Consider the following 12757-nt stretch of genomic DNA (forward strand, 5'->3'; position numbering starts at 1 on the left):
TTCTACGACAGAAAATTGCATCAAACGCATAACTAAAGCCTGGGTGTGTCTTTTCTTGGCTCTCCTGAGTGACTGCAAAACGTCAATGGAAATTTGTTGACTCTACTTTTCTCATTTCAATTTTCCATTCTGTTAATTTCATGTTGATGAGTTTTTTGCCACATTTATAGATGAAAAGCTATTTCCACTTTTGACACAATGGTTTGGAGTTTATTTAATTCTTTTTATTAAGATAAAATGTATATAACATTTAATATATTAATCATGTTAGAATTTACAACTCAGTGTAATCCCAGCACTTTGGGAGGCCAAGACGGGCGGATCACGAGGTCAGGAGATCGAGACCATCCTGGCTAACACGGTGAAACCCTGTCTCTACTAAAAAAATACAAAAAATTAGCCAGGCGAGGTGGCAGGCGCTTGTAGTCCCAGCTACTTGGGAGGCTGAGGTGGGAGAATGTCATGAACCCGGGAGGTGGAGCTTACAGTGCGCTGAGATCGCACCACTGCTCTCCAGCCTGGGCGACAGAGCAAGACTCCGTCTCAAAAAAAAAAAAAAAGAATTTACAACTCAGTGCTTTTTGTTGTGTTCACAAGATTTTACAATCATCACTACCTAGTTCCAGAACAGTATGACACCCCCAAAAGAAACCCCACACCCATTAAGCGCTCGCTTCCTTTGCTCCCCTTCACTCCCTAAGGCCCTGGCAACCACTAACCCACTTTCTGTTCCTATGGATTTGCCTGTTCTGGGCATTTTTGTCATTGATCGTGTTGTTTTCAATAACTGTCCATGTAGAGGCACATATCAGTCCTTCTTTCCTGTGTACGGCTGAATACATATCCATTGTATGAATATGCCTCAGCTGTGTATCTAGTCTTCCATTGATGGATATTTAGGTGGTTTCCACTTTTTGGCTATAATCAATAACCCTCTGTTGGGTATATCTTCAGGAGTGGAATTGCAAGGCCATATGATAGCCCTATGTTAACCTTGGGAGAAACTTCCAAAATGTTTTCCAAGATGGCTGCCTCATTTCACCACCCCCCATCATTGCATGGGGTTCTAGTTTCCCCACGTTTTCACCCACACTTATCTGTCTTCTAAACTATACCCATGCTAACAGGGTTTAAGTGGGTGTTAAGAATGTCTTCTGTGCTCATTGCCCTCTTGTATCATTTCTTTCTTTATCCTGATGTGTCATCATTAATAATTGAAATGTCCTCAGAATATTTGTCATAAGTTAATTTACATGTAAAAAGCATTTACAAGGGTATAAATTGATTTCCTCAGTGAATGGAGTTGTCTCATTTATTTGCAATGTACTGGATGATATATTTGATTTTCTTATTAGCATACTCTATTTCTGAAATAAACCATCTGTCATCATTTTGTATAGTTAGCTAGTAATTTTATGTCAAAATCCATAATTCTTCCTGGCCTATTTTAAAAGTTTGGGTATAGTGGATTTAATAGCACACACAATCTTTCCATGGCTTTTCTTTTTTTTCATGATTAATGAAATAAATTTGAAAGATGAATACCTAAACTTGAAAAATATGGGAAAAAGTGTCACTGAAAACAATGACCACTTTTGGTGAATGCTTCCAAATATTAAAAAAAAAAATTTTTTTTTTAGTTTCTAATTATTCGCAGTTGAGTTGAGTTGACACCTCCTAGGAGGGCAGAGGCTCTCTGTCATGTGACTGCTCACAGTGGTGCTTCAACCTCGGCCTGGGGAGAGTAAATAACTGCACCGCATAGAAACAGTCAAGGCAGCCCACATAAACTAGAGCTATCTGACTAGCTTAGGAGATTGTCTAGTCCTTCCACAGCAGGCAGACTTAAGCCTGGATGCCCTGGGAATGGCCCATGAGGACAAAGGGGCTGACTGTGGGAAAATAGGCAGTGATCAGTGCAGCCATAGAATGGAGAATATATTATATAGAAATCATTTTTCTCTGTTTTCTAATTTATTACCATAAGGTTGTTTATATTAGTCTCTAGGGGTTTAAAAACTACCAATTGTTTCAATTATGTTTATTAATATTTAAGTTAGTCTCTTCATCTTTTCCTCAACATTGCACTAGGTCTGTGTATTTTATCATAATTTTATTCATTTTTGTTGTATTCTATGTAATAATTGTTCCATATTTTATTATCTACCTTATGATTTATTGTTACACATTATGGCATTTAGCTTATGCTTCTATATATAAGTTCCAGAGACTGAAATCTAGCATACATATTGTTGGCATCCTGTATTCTATTAACTGAATTTGCAGTTATCTTATTTTGCCTAAAACACTTGAATCAAAGAGAGTGCACAACTTGGATTTGGAGGAGTTATATTGTCTTTTAGTCCAAAAAATAATATTTATTAGGAATATTGCCTAGTTTTAATCTTTAAAATTTAAAATTATTTAATATATTATTTAAAAATATTATTACATTATGGGTAACAAAGCTAATCTCTTTGATTAAAATATTTTATGTTTGTTAAAACTTTCTTTGAGGCCAGGCACAGTGGCTCACGCCTGTAATCCCAGCACTTTGGGAGGCCGAGGTGGGTGGATCACGAGGTCAGGAGATCGAGACCATCCTGGCTACAATGACACTTTGTCTCTACTAAAAATACAAAAAAATTAGCTGGGCGTGGTGGCAGGAGCCTGTAGTTACTCAGCTACTCAGGAGGCTGAGGCAGGAGAATGGCGTGAACCCGGGAGATGGAGCTTGCCGTGAGCAGAGATCGTGCCACTGCACTCCAGCCTGGGCGACAGTGGGAGACTCTGTCTCAAAAACAAAAATAAAACAAAAAAAAACACTTTCTTTGAGAGCAAAATATTTCAATGGTTTCGTTGTGCTGAAAAATGTGGTATAAAGCTCAGGTTCAACATATGTCAATTAGGACAAGTGTGTGTTTCATATTGTTGAAATTTTTGAATCATCAATAAATGTTATCTGTGTTATCACCAATATAATCACAAAGGGTCTGTTGAAATTTTTCACTGTGGTCAAAGAATTGTACATTTTATCTTATGATTCTGTCAAAAGTTCCTCCTTATTATTTCAAACCAGCAATTATCTTGCCTAAAAAATGAAGCCATGGGCATTTTTCTCAGATACCTTGTCTTCAGTTCCTCCATGGACGGTGGACAGTTCCACCATAGATTCCTTCCCAAAGTTCAGAATGTGTGGTTCATCCCACTTCTTCTTTGGAGCAGGCTAATTGAGATTATCGCTTGAGAGATAAGCATACAGAATATTCTACCTTCAAAGTGTTCCAAAAACCAGTTGGTTTTCTCTATGATCCTCTCCCTCTTTTTTTTGTTTTTTGAGATCGAGTCTTGTTCTGTCACCCATGCTGGAGTGCAATGGCACAATCTCGGCTCACTGCAGCCCCTTGACTCCTGGTTCAACCGATCCTCCCACCTCAGCCTCCCAAGTAGCTGGGATTACAGGCATGCACCACCGCACCTGGCTAATTTTTGTAATTTTTAGTACAGACGGGGTTTCACCATGTTGGTCAGGCTGGTCTCCAACTCCTGACCTCAGGTGATCCACCTACCTTGGCCTCCCAAAGTACTGGGATTACAGACATGAGCCACCATGCCCGGCCACAATTCTCATATTTATTAGCTGTGAATCAAATTCTAATTAAAACTTCTTGATAAGATTCTTGACTGGGCACGGTGACTCAGTCCTGTAATATCAGCTTTTTGGGAGGTTGAGGCAGGCAGATCACCTGAGGTCAGGAGTTTGAGATCCGCCTGGCCAACATGGTGAAACCCTGTCTCTACTAAAACATATGAAAATTAGCTGAGTTTGGTGGTGGGCGCCTGTAATCCCAGCTAGTCGGGAGGCTGAGGCAGGAGAATCGCTTGAACCCAGGAGGCAGAGGTTGCAGTGTGCTGAGATCACACCATTGCACTCCAGCCTGGGAAACAAAGTGAGACTCCATCTCAAAAAAAAAAAAAAAAAAAAAAAAAGATTCTCGTGCTCACTTTGCCCCACCCAGGCCATTCTGTTTACTTTTACCTGAAAATATTTGAAAAATATGCTACTGTCTTCCCACAGAAAAATCACATATCTCAAATGATTAACTTTCTTTTCAGGATTTAAGGTAAAATGACAAAACTGGTCTTTGATGTCCCACAGTATCTGATACACTGTTTTCCCTCACGCTTCATTCCAGGTCACTTGCTGTGGTGTTCCTGCTCTTCCTTTTCACTTTCTTGATAAGCAATTACTCAGTCTTTTCCATCTTATTAAACTCTTCTTATATTTCTGTGTCCGGTTAATTTCAGGATATTTTTAATTAATCGGTTTTACATTACATACTCACATAAGCTTTCCATTGTCTCCAAGTTATTAGAGGCCCATTTAAAAAAGAGAAAATAATTTTTAACCTCTAAACTTCTTCACTAAAATGTTTAATAAATGAAAGTTATACCAGCACTTTGGGAGACTGAGGCAGGTGGATCACCTGAGGTCAGGAGTTCGTGACCAGCCTGGCCAACATGGTGAAACCCCATCTGTACTAAAAATACAAAAAATTAGCCGGGCGTGGCGGCAGGTGCTTGTAATCCCAGCTACTTGGGAGGCTGAGGTAGCAGAATTGCTTGAACCTGGGAGGTGGAGGTTGCAGTGAATCGAGATGGCGCCACTGAACTCCAGCCTGGGTGACAAGAGTGAAACAATCTCATAAAAAAAAAAATTAATAAAATCATTTTCAAAACATTTAGTCTACACCTGCCATTCTTACCCCATGACAATCCTACAAAGGCAGAGGCTCTGTTTCCGGATCACACTCTCTGTCATGTGACTGCTCACAGTGGTGCTTCAACCTTGGCACAGCGAGAGTAAATGACTGCACAGTGTAGAAACAATCAAGACAGCCCACATAAACTAGAGCTATCCGACTAGCTTAGGAGATTGTGTAGTCCTTCCACAGCAGGCAGAGCTGAACCTGAATGCCCTGGGCATTGCCCATGAGGACAAAGGGGCTGACTGTGGGGAAACAGGCAGCGGTCAGTGCAGTCGTGTTCACCAGCTACCAGCTGGGGTTAGGGTACTTAGCCAAAAATGGTGTGAAGGCAGAGGAGAGGGGACAGAATGATGCAAAGGTGCTCACTAGAACAAGGATGCTTTGGGTCACTCTGAACTCAGGGGAGGACCTGGGGGGGAGGTTAGTCCTGTGAAGGTGTTGAACCCACTGCCTGTGCCTGTGCAGAATAAAGACCATGGAGCTGCTGGCCCAGGTGGTGAGGCCCAAACACAAAACATTGTAGGATCATGACAACATTTTATGTAGTAATCTTGTAATTCTGTTACTACCTACTGTACAACAATATCCCAAATCTCTTTTCCATGTGTTATTTTTGTTACTCCACTTGTCAGTCATACTCCTAAGAAAAACGGTATTTACCAGCATGTTCAGCGCCCAGCACAGGAGGGTGAAGGCCCCAGTGTATCTGGGAGCTTGTAGTTTCAGCTCTGCCCACCTGGACTTTGTGGGGCCGATCATGATGGGCTGGAAGATACTCAGGAGGCAGGTGGTGCCCATGCACACACCCCTGCCCACTCGGTGAAAACAAAACAAATTTGCACCCAGTGTCACTGAGGAAATGTTTCAGCCCCAAAGTGGCCATTGCTTGTGGGACTCCTTTAGAGAGAATGACCAACGAGTTGGCTATAGTCAGGTGCTGGAGAATCAGATCTGTGGACTTTAACATGCATCTGGTGAAATAAAGGAAACTATAATGATAAAGAAGAAAGCAATTGCCCAGGAACCCTACTGTGGCCTGAGACAATAAGATCACTCCTATTGTCATATCCCTGGCGGCCATTTGCCATTTTTCAATGACTTATCCTATTCAGAGTGAGAGGATCCTGTGTGAAAACAGGAGGCCTGTTGTACCATGGCAACTGAAATCCACTCTTGTGGGCCATAGTTTTCAAACCATTAATTGCCCTTTTTCTGAGAGTTTTGCTATAAAAATATATATGTGTATATAGATACACATTCCTAGCATAAGAGTGTTAATAACAGTGTTTTATGTATAACTGTTACAACAATTCTCTGAAGTGCTTTATTGTTCCCATTTGATGGGTGAGACAATTTTGGGCACAGGAAAGCTGAATGACACTCCCAAAGTCACTTCCTTGTAAGAGGCAGTGTCAGAAGTTGCTAGTGTACTATGCTAGCTTAGCAGCAGACATATTTATTTATTTATTTATTTATTTATTCTGAGACGGAGTAGAGTGCAGTGGCACCATCTCGGCTCACTGCAACCTCTGCCTCCCAGGTTCAAGTGATTCTCCCACCTTAGCCTCCCGAGTAGCTGGGATTACAGGTGCCCGCCACCACACCTGGCTAATTTGTGTATGTTTAATAGACACAGGGTTTCACCATGTTGGCCAGGCTGGTCACAAACTCCCGATCTCAGGTGATCTGCCCCTCCACGGCCTCCCAAAGTGCTGGGATTACAGGCATGAGCCACTGCGCCCAGCCCAGATATATTTATTTTTTAAAACAATCCACCTACTTAAAAAAATATTTTGTATCTTATGAGTCTTTTAAAGAATGGTTGTGAGTCTTGTTTTTCTTTTCAATTGTGATTGAAAACAACATTGCTTGTTTTCTAGGCAAACATTATAGTGATTAGAGATCTAAGTAAAATATAGATGGGCTGATTTTAGTATAACCTTAGAAGAACAATTATAGAAACCAAATGGAATTTATTGAATGCACAAATGGAATTAAAAGAGGAGATTCTTTCTATCTTAACCAAGAAAGAGCACACAATAGAATAAGCGTGCGCTAAGCAAGGGAGCAGGAAAACGAGTGGGAGGGAAAACATTGCAGAGGAGAAACTAAATTACCATGAGTGTAGAAAGAAAATGAGTATTCATGAATGCAAAAATATCAAATATAGTATTTCAGTGTCAGACTGGTTTACTATATTAAAACACAAGTCTATTATGCAAAAGAAAAACTAGAGGTAAAGATTGTACATTGACTCAAAATAGTACTAAGATGAGCACTGAGCCTGGGAATGGCATGAAAACATTTTTAAACCAGAGGAAAGATGACAAAATAATGCAATTCTGAAAACTGCTAAAGAGTGTAACTTTTTTTTCTAACACAAAAACCTAAGATCAGTTACCTTTCTTTGCTGACTTCATGAAGGAAAACAATCTCACCATAATAAAGAGACAACAGATTTTTTTTTCTGTCACGACACAAGTTATGGTCTCCATTTGGTATATTCTATGCACAGAGTTGGTGAAAACACTATATTTACTATTTCTGAACAGAATAAAGTAATTCAATCAGCTACATCTTATACATGATCACAGGCATGGAGGTGTCATGGAAACAAGTCTACAAATCTTAGAAATGTTCATGTAGATAAGATAGAGCAGCTGGCAAAATAATGTCCAAATTATATTAGAGAACTTAAAAATAGGCTGGGTGTGATGACTCATGCCTGTAACCCCAACAGTTTTGGAGGCTGAGGCAAGAGGATTGCTTGAGGCCAGGAGACCAGCCTGAGCAACATAGGGAGAGCCCGTCTCTACAAAATTTTTTAAAAATTTGCTGAGTGTGGTGGCACATGCCTGTGGTCCCAGCTACTCAGAAGGCTGAGGTGGGAGATCATCTGAGTCAAGGCTGCAGTGAACCACAATTGTACTCTGGCCTGAGCAACAGAAAGAGACCCTGTCTCAAAAAAACAAAAAAGATTTCATGACTTTATTGAAACCAACAATGATGAACAGTGAGGATTACATTAAATGAGAAGCAGTTAGGGGCTGGTTTATGGTCTTGACCTCCATTCCTTCTCCATGAGTCCAGCCCATGACTCACTGATTATTTCCCTTTCCCTGCATTGCATTAGCACCGACTTAGTTTCTAGCCCAGAAGAATACTGTTTCCCAGACAAAAGTCCTTGCTCCATCTCCCAGTACACTTCCTTCCGGTGCAGGCTATGCCTTCTAGACTGAAATAGAAAATACTCACCTGATTTTTCCCTAGCTACTAGGACAATGGGTGCAGGGTTATGCTCAGGATAGCCAGCAGATGAGTGTGTGGAGGGAGGCAGCCAGCTCTCATATCTATGTGTCCTGTGACCTCACCATTTCTCAGCACTTCAATGAGCATTTCACCTGTGGCAACAATGACAGTGCACACTTGGGGAGCTAAAGATATTTTAAAGAAACTTTGTCCCAGTTACCAATGACCAGAAACAAGTACAATTTTCTAGTGGGCATCTCCAGAGAGATAAGAGTGTTTGGCAGAGGCTCTTGCTTCCCACAATTCCTGGAGACAGCAGGAAGGGGCACCCAAAGAGGGAGCAGGAATGGCTGAGTTCAGACTGAGGGGCTGGCAGCAGAGCACACGCGTCTTACTGGAGTCTGTGCTTTCCTGAGATGGTCCGCTATGGAAAACCCAATTTTCTGTTAATCCTCAGATTCCTGAGCCAAACTATTATTTGATTATGAACAGAGAAATGGGATCATGCCAAGAACTTGAGAAGGATGTGTCAGCAGGTTACAGTGCAGACAGCAACTTGAAGTCCAATACTGATAGGAAACACAAATGGAAACAAATTTGGGCAATTCAATGTAAATTATGCAAACGTAGATGTTATATATTCTATAAATATATATTTTATCAACATTTACCCAAGAGAGATAGAAGTTCTAAATTGTACAATATTTATAAAAGAAACAAACGTTTATCAGAGTCCCTCACATACACAAAAGCACCAAGTTCATATGATCCAGAGAGAAATTCTACTAATGAACTAATTGATAAACTGATGCTACCTAAACTATTCAAGTCTTAAAGTAGTCTATCTTTCCAACACTTTTTAGGAAAGGTGCATAAAGGTGACATGAAAACTTACCATGGTTTGAGCCATATATTACAAAAATATAGGACATATGAAAATAACTGTAAAAAATTTAAATATTAGAAGCAATTGGCTAGGTGCTGTGGCTCACGCCTGTAATCCCAGTACTTTGGGAGGCCAAGGCAGGTCACCTGAGGTCAGAATTTTGACATAAACCTGGCCAATAAGGTGAAACCCCGTCTCTACTAACAATACAAAAATTAGCTGGGCATGGTGGTGCACACCTGTAATCACAGTTACGTGGGAGGTTGAGGCAGGAGAATCTCTTGAACTCAGTAGGCGGAGGTTGTAGTGAGCCGAGATCGCGCCATTGCACTCTAACCTGGGTGACAGAGCAAGACTCTGTCTAAAATAAAATAAATAAAATAAAATAAAATAAAATAAAAAAGCTATTAGGACAGTCACCAATGTTCTATGAGGGATCTGTCTTGGAAGAAAAAGTCTCTTCTGTAAGGATTACTTAACTGGTACATGGGCAGGCAAGGTGACCCCTACTGGCCTGCCAGTCTTAAGAAAAATTTTATGCATCTAGGGAAAAATTGGTCACAACCAGGAAATTAGATCACAGCCTCCCCACCAAGTAAAAAAAAATTTTGTATTAAGCACATGTAAAACAAAACACCAGTACAAACCCCAAACATTTCTCATAGGCAAGGTAGAGTTTTTTTGTTTGTTCTGTTTTTTGCTTTTGAAAGATTAATAAGCAGAACAGGACCCTCAAATTTCAAAGCATGCCATAATGGTCCCCCCACTCCTGGGACCCCTGCCAGGTATATGTTTAAAAATTAATTAAAAACTGATTTTGGCCAGGCGTGGTGGCTCACGCCTGTAATCCCAGCACTTTGAGGACCAAGGCGGGCAGATCGCCTGAGGTCAGAAGTTCGAGACCAGCCTGGCCAATATGGTGAAACCCCGTCTCTATTAAAAATACAAAAATTAGCTGGGCGTGGTGATGCACGCCTGTAATCCCAGTTACTCTAGAGGCTGAGGCAGGAGACCTGTCTGAACCCGGGAGGCAGAGGTTGCCGTGAATCAAGATTGCGCCGTTGTAATCCAGCCTGGGCGAAAAGAGCAAAGTGAAGCGCCATCTCAAAAAAAAAAAAAAAAAAAAAAAAAAGGAAACAAGAAAAATTTCTCCTTCTATGCCCAATTCCTGCTGTAACCTTTCCAGATTCCGTTCAAAGGTGTCCACATTGCCAATATTAAACCAAATGTGTTGCCCATCAACAGGAGTTTTTCCTGGTGTAAAGGTCACTCCAACAAAATGCTTGTTGACAACTTTCAGTCTGTCTACTATTCCTTTTGAAAGAAAGTTATTGACAAAGTCCTTTCAAGTGATTTCTCTCCCGTATCTCTTGAGCAGGAAGTAAAACATGACTCTACCCCAGAATAGAGCAGTCCAGAGGAAGAACATCCTGAAATCCTTGTCGTCCCATGGAAAGTCACCCTTCTGGAGCCTGGACCACCAGTGAGAATCATCTTTCTTGCCGCTTCGTTTTCCACTGCCACCACCTCCTCCTCCAGAAGAGCGTGTGGTAGCAGCTGGCTTTGATTCTTTTTTCTCTCCCATAACTTCCCTAGGTTCGCTAGCTTCCCCCCCTCCCCCCATTAGGAAAGTATTTTTCAAATCCCTTTGGGGGTCGAGAACAGAATCTTTGATAAGCAGCAATTACATCTGTCACAAGAGAATTTCTGCTGGCCCTTGCTTGAGTTGTCCGAAGGCAGGACTGCTAGCCAGGGCCCACACCACCAGGCACAAAATGCTGCTCTAGGCCTGGGGGCAGGGCAGCAGCCGTCCCGGCCCCATGGCCGGCAGCAAGCAGCGGTGAGCCAAGGCTGCCGCAGTTGCTCTCTCGGCCAGGGAAGCTGCGCAGGCGCGGGCAGGCGACAACGGGCTGCCTCAGGAAGCGGGCTCGCTCCGGGAGAAGCCGCCAGGCAGCGCAGCGCCCCCGCGGCTCACGGCAGAGCCCAAGCTCTCGACCAGGTATCTCTATAGTAATATTCCACTTCTCTGGTACCAATTTTCTGTATTTGTCTGTTCTTACATTGCTATAAAGAGCTACCTAAGACTGGGTAATTTATAAAGAAAAAAGTTTACTTGACTCACAGTTCTGCAGTCTGTACAGGAAGCATGACTGGGGAGCCCTCAGGAAACTTACATTCACTGTGGAAAGTGAAGGAGAAGCAAACACATCTTACATGGTGGGATCAGAAGAAAGAGAGAGAAGAAGGAGGGGATACACACTTTTAAACAACTAGAAGATATTGTGAGAACTCATTATTGTGAGAACAGCAAGGGGGGAAATGTGCCCCGTTGATCCCACCACGACCCTCCTCTAACACTGGGGATTACAATTCAACATGAGATTTGGGCAGGGACACAGACCCTAATCATATTACCATGGATATCCCCTTTGAGAAAAACAAAGGTTAATCAAAAAACAATTCTTTTCAGGGTATTTTTATTTGTGCTTTAGTTGTCAGACAAATGTTGAATTAGAAATCAGGCAAATTTTGACTTTTTTTTTTTTTTTTAAGTTTAACTCCTATAAGTATGTATTAAAAATATCTAGACATCTTCGAAATTGCATGGCGGAAAGAAGCGATGCCAGAGTGGTTCACTCTTCATTTTACGGCCAAATTGAAGTTAAGGTTGTGAGTAATCAATTACTATGCTCTTCCTTAGGAGAGAGAAAAAAAAATGCTGCTTGAATAAAGCCTCTGATCTCAGTAGGCTAATAGCCTCCATCACTCTGTTCTTGGGTGACTCATGGCTTCAACTCCCTGGGTTCTTGCTTGAAAAACTTTGGGTTTCCCTTATGCCCACCCATGGCTCAAATCATTTTATCTCCCCTCTCTGACACCTCCTTCAATGCCTAACTTTAGAAAATATATTTAGCTTATTTTAAACAAAATATTATTTTTATTGAATTGGAACGCTGAACTTAATTTGATAAATAGAACTTCATAGGGCATATAAATTGGATATGTAATATAAATGAAAATTCAACAAATATGCAGAGAGGCGATTCATTATTTAAAAAAAACTGCCTCCAGCATGAGAAGGGTAAAGCCATGATATTCTTTAACTTGTCTGTTTCTTTATTTTATTTTATTTTATTTTATTTTATTATTATACTTTAAGTTCTAGGGTACATGTGCATAACGTGCAGGTTGGTTACATATGTATACTTGTGTCATGTTGGTGTGCTGCACCCATCAACTTGTCAGCACCCATCAACTCATCATTTACATCAGGTATAACTCCCATGCAATCCCACCCCCCTCCCCCCCCCTCCCCCTCCCCCCCCCTCCCCCCCCCCTCCCCATGATAGGCCCCGGTGTGTGATGTTCCCCTTCCGAGTCCAAGTGATCTCATTGTTCAGTTCCCACCTATGAGTGAGAACATGCAGTGTTTGGTTTTCTGTTCTTGCGATAGTTTGCTGAGAATGATGGTTTCCAGCTGCATCCATGTCCCTACAAAGGACACAAACTCATCCTTTTTTATGGCTGCATAGTATTCCATGGTGTATATGTGCCACATTTTCTTCATCCAGTCTGTCACTGATGGACATTTGGGTTGGTTACAAGTCTTTGCTATTGTGAATAGTGCCGCAATAAACATATGTGGGCATGTGTCTTTATAGCAGCATGATTTATAATCCTTTGGGTATATACCCAGTAATGGGATGGCTGGGTCATATGGTATTTCTAGTTCTAGATCCTTGAGGAATTGCCATACTGTTTTCCATAACGGTTGAACTAGTTTACAATCCCACCAACAGTGTAAAAGTGTCCCTATTTCTCCACATCCTCTCCAGCACCTGTTGTTTCCTGA

This window comes from Trachypithecus francoisi, unplaced genomic scaffold (assembly GCF_009764315.1).
Source record: "Trachypithecus francoisi isolate TF-2019V2 unplaced genomic scaffold, Tfra_2.0 Contig01440, whole genome shotgun sequence".
Lineage (NCBI taxonomy): Eukaryota > Metazoa > Chordata > Mammalia > Primates > Cercopithecidae > Trachypithecus > Trachypithecus francoisi.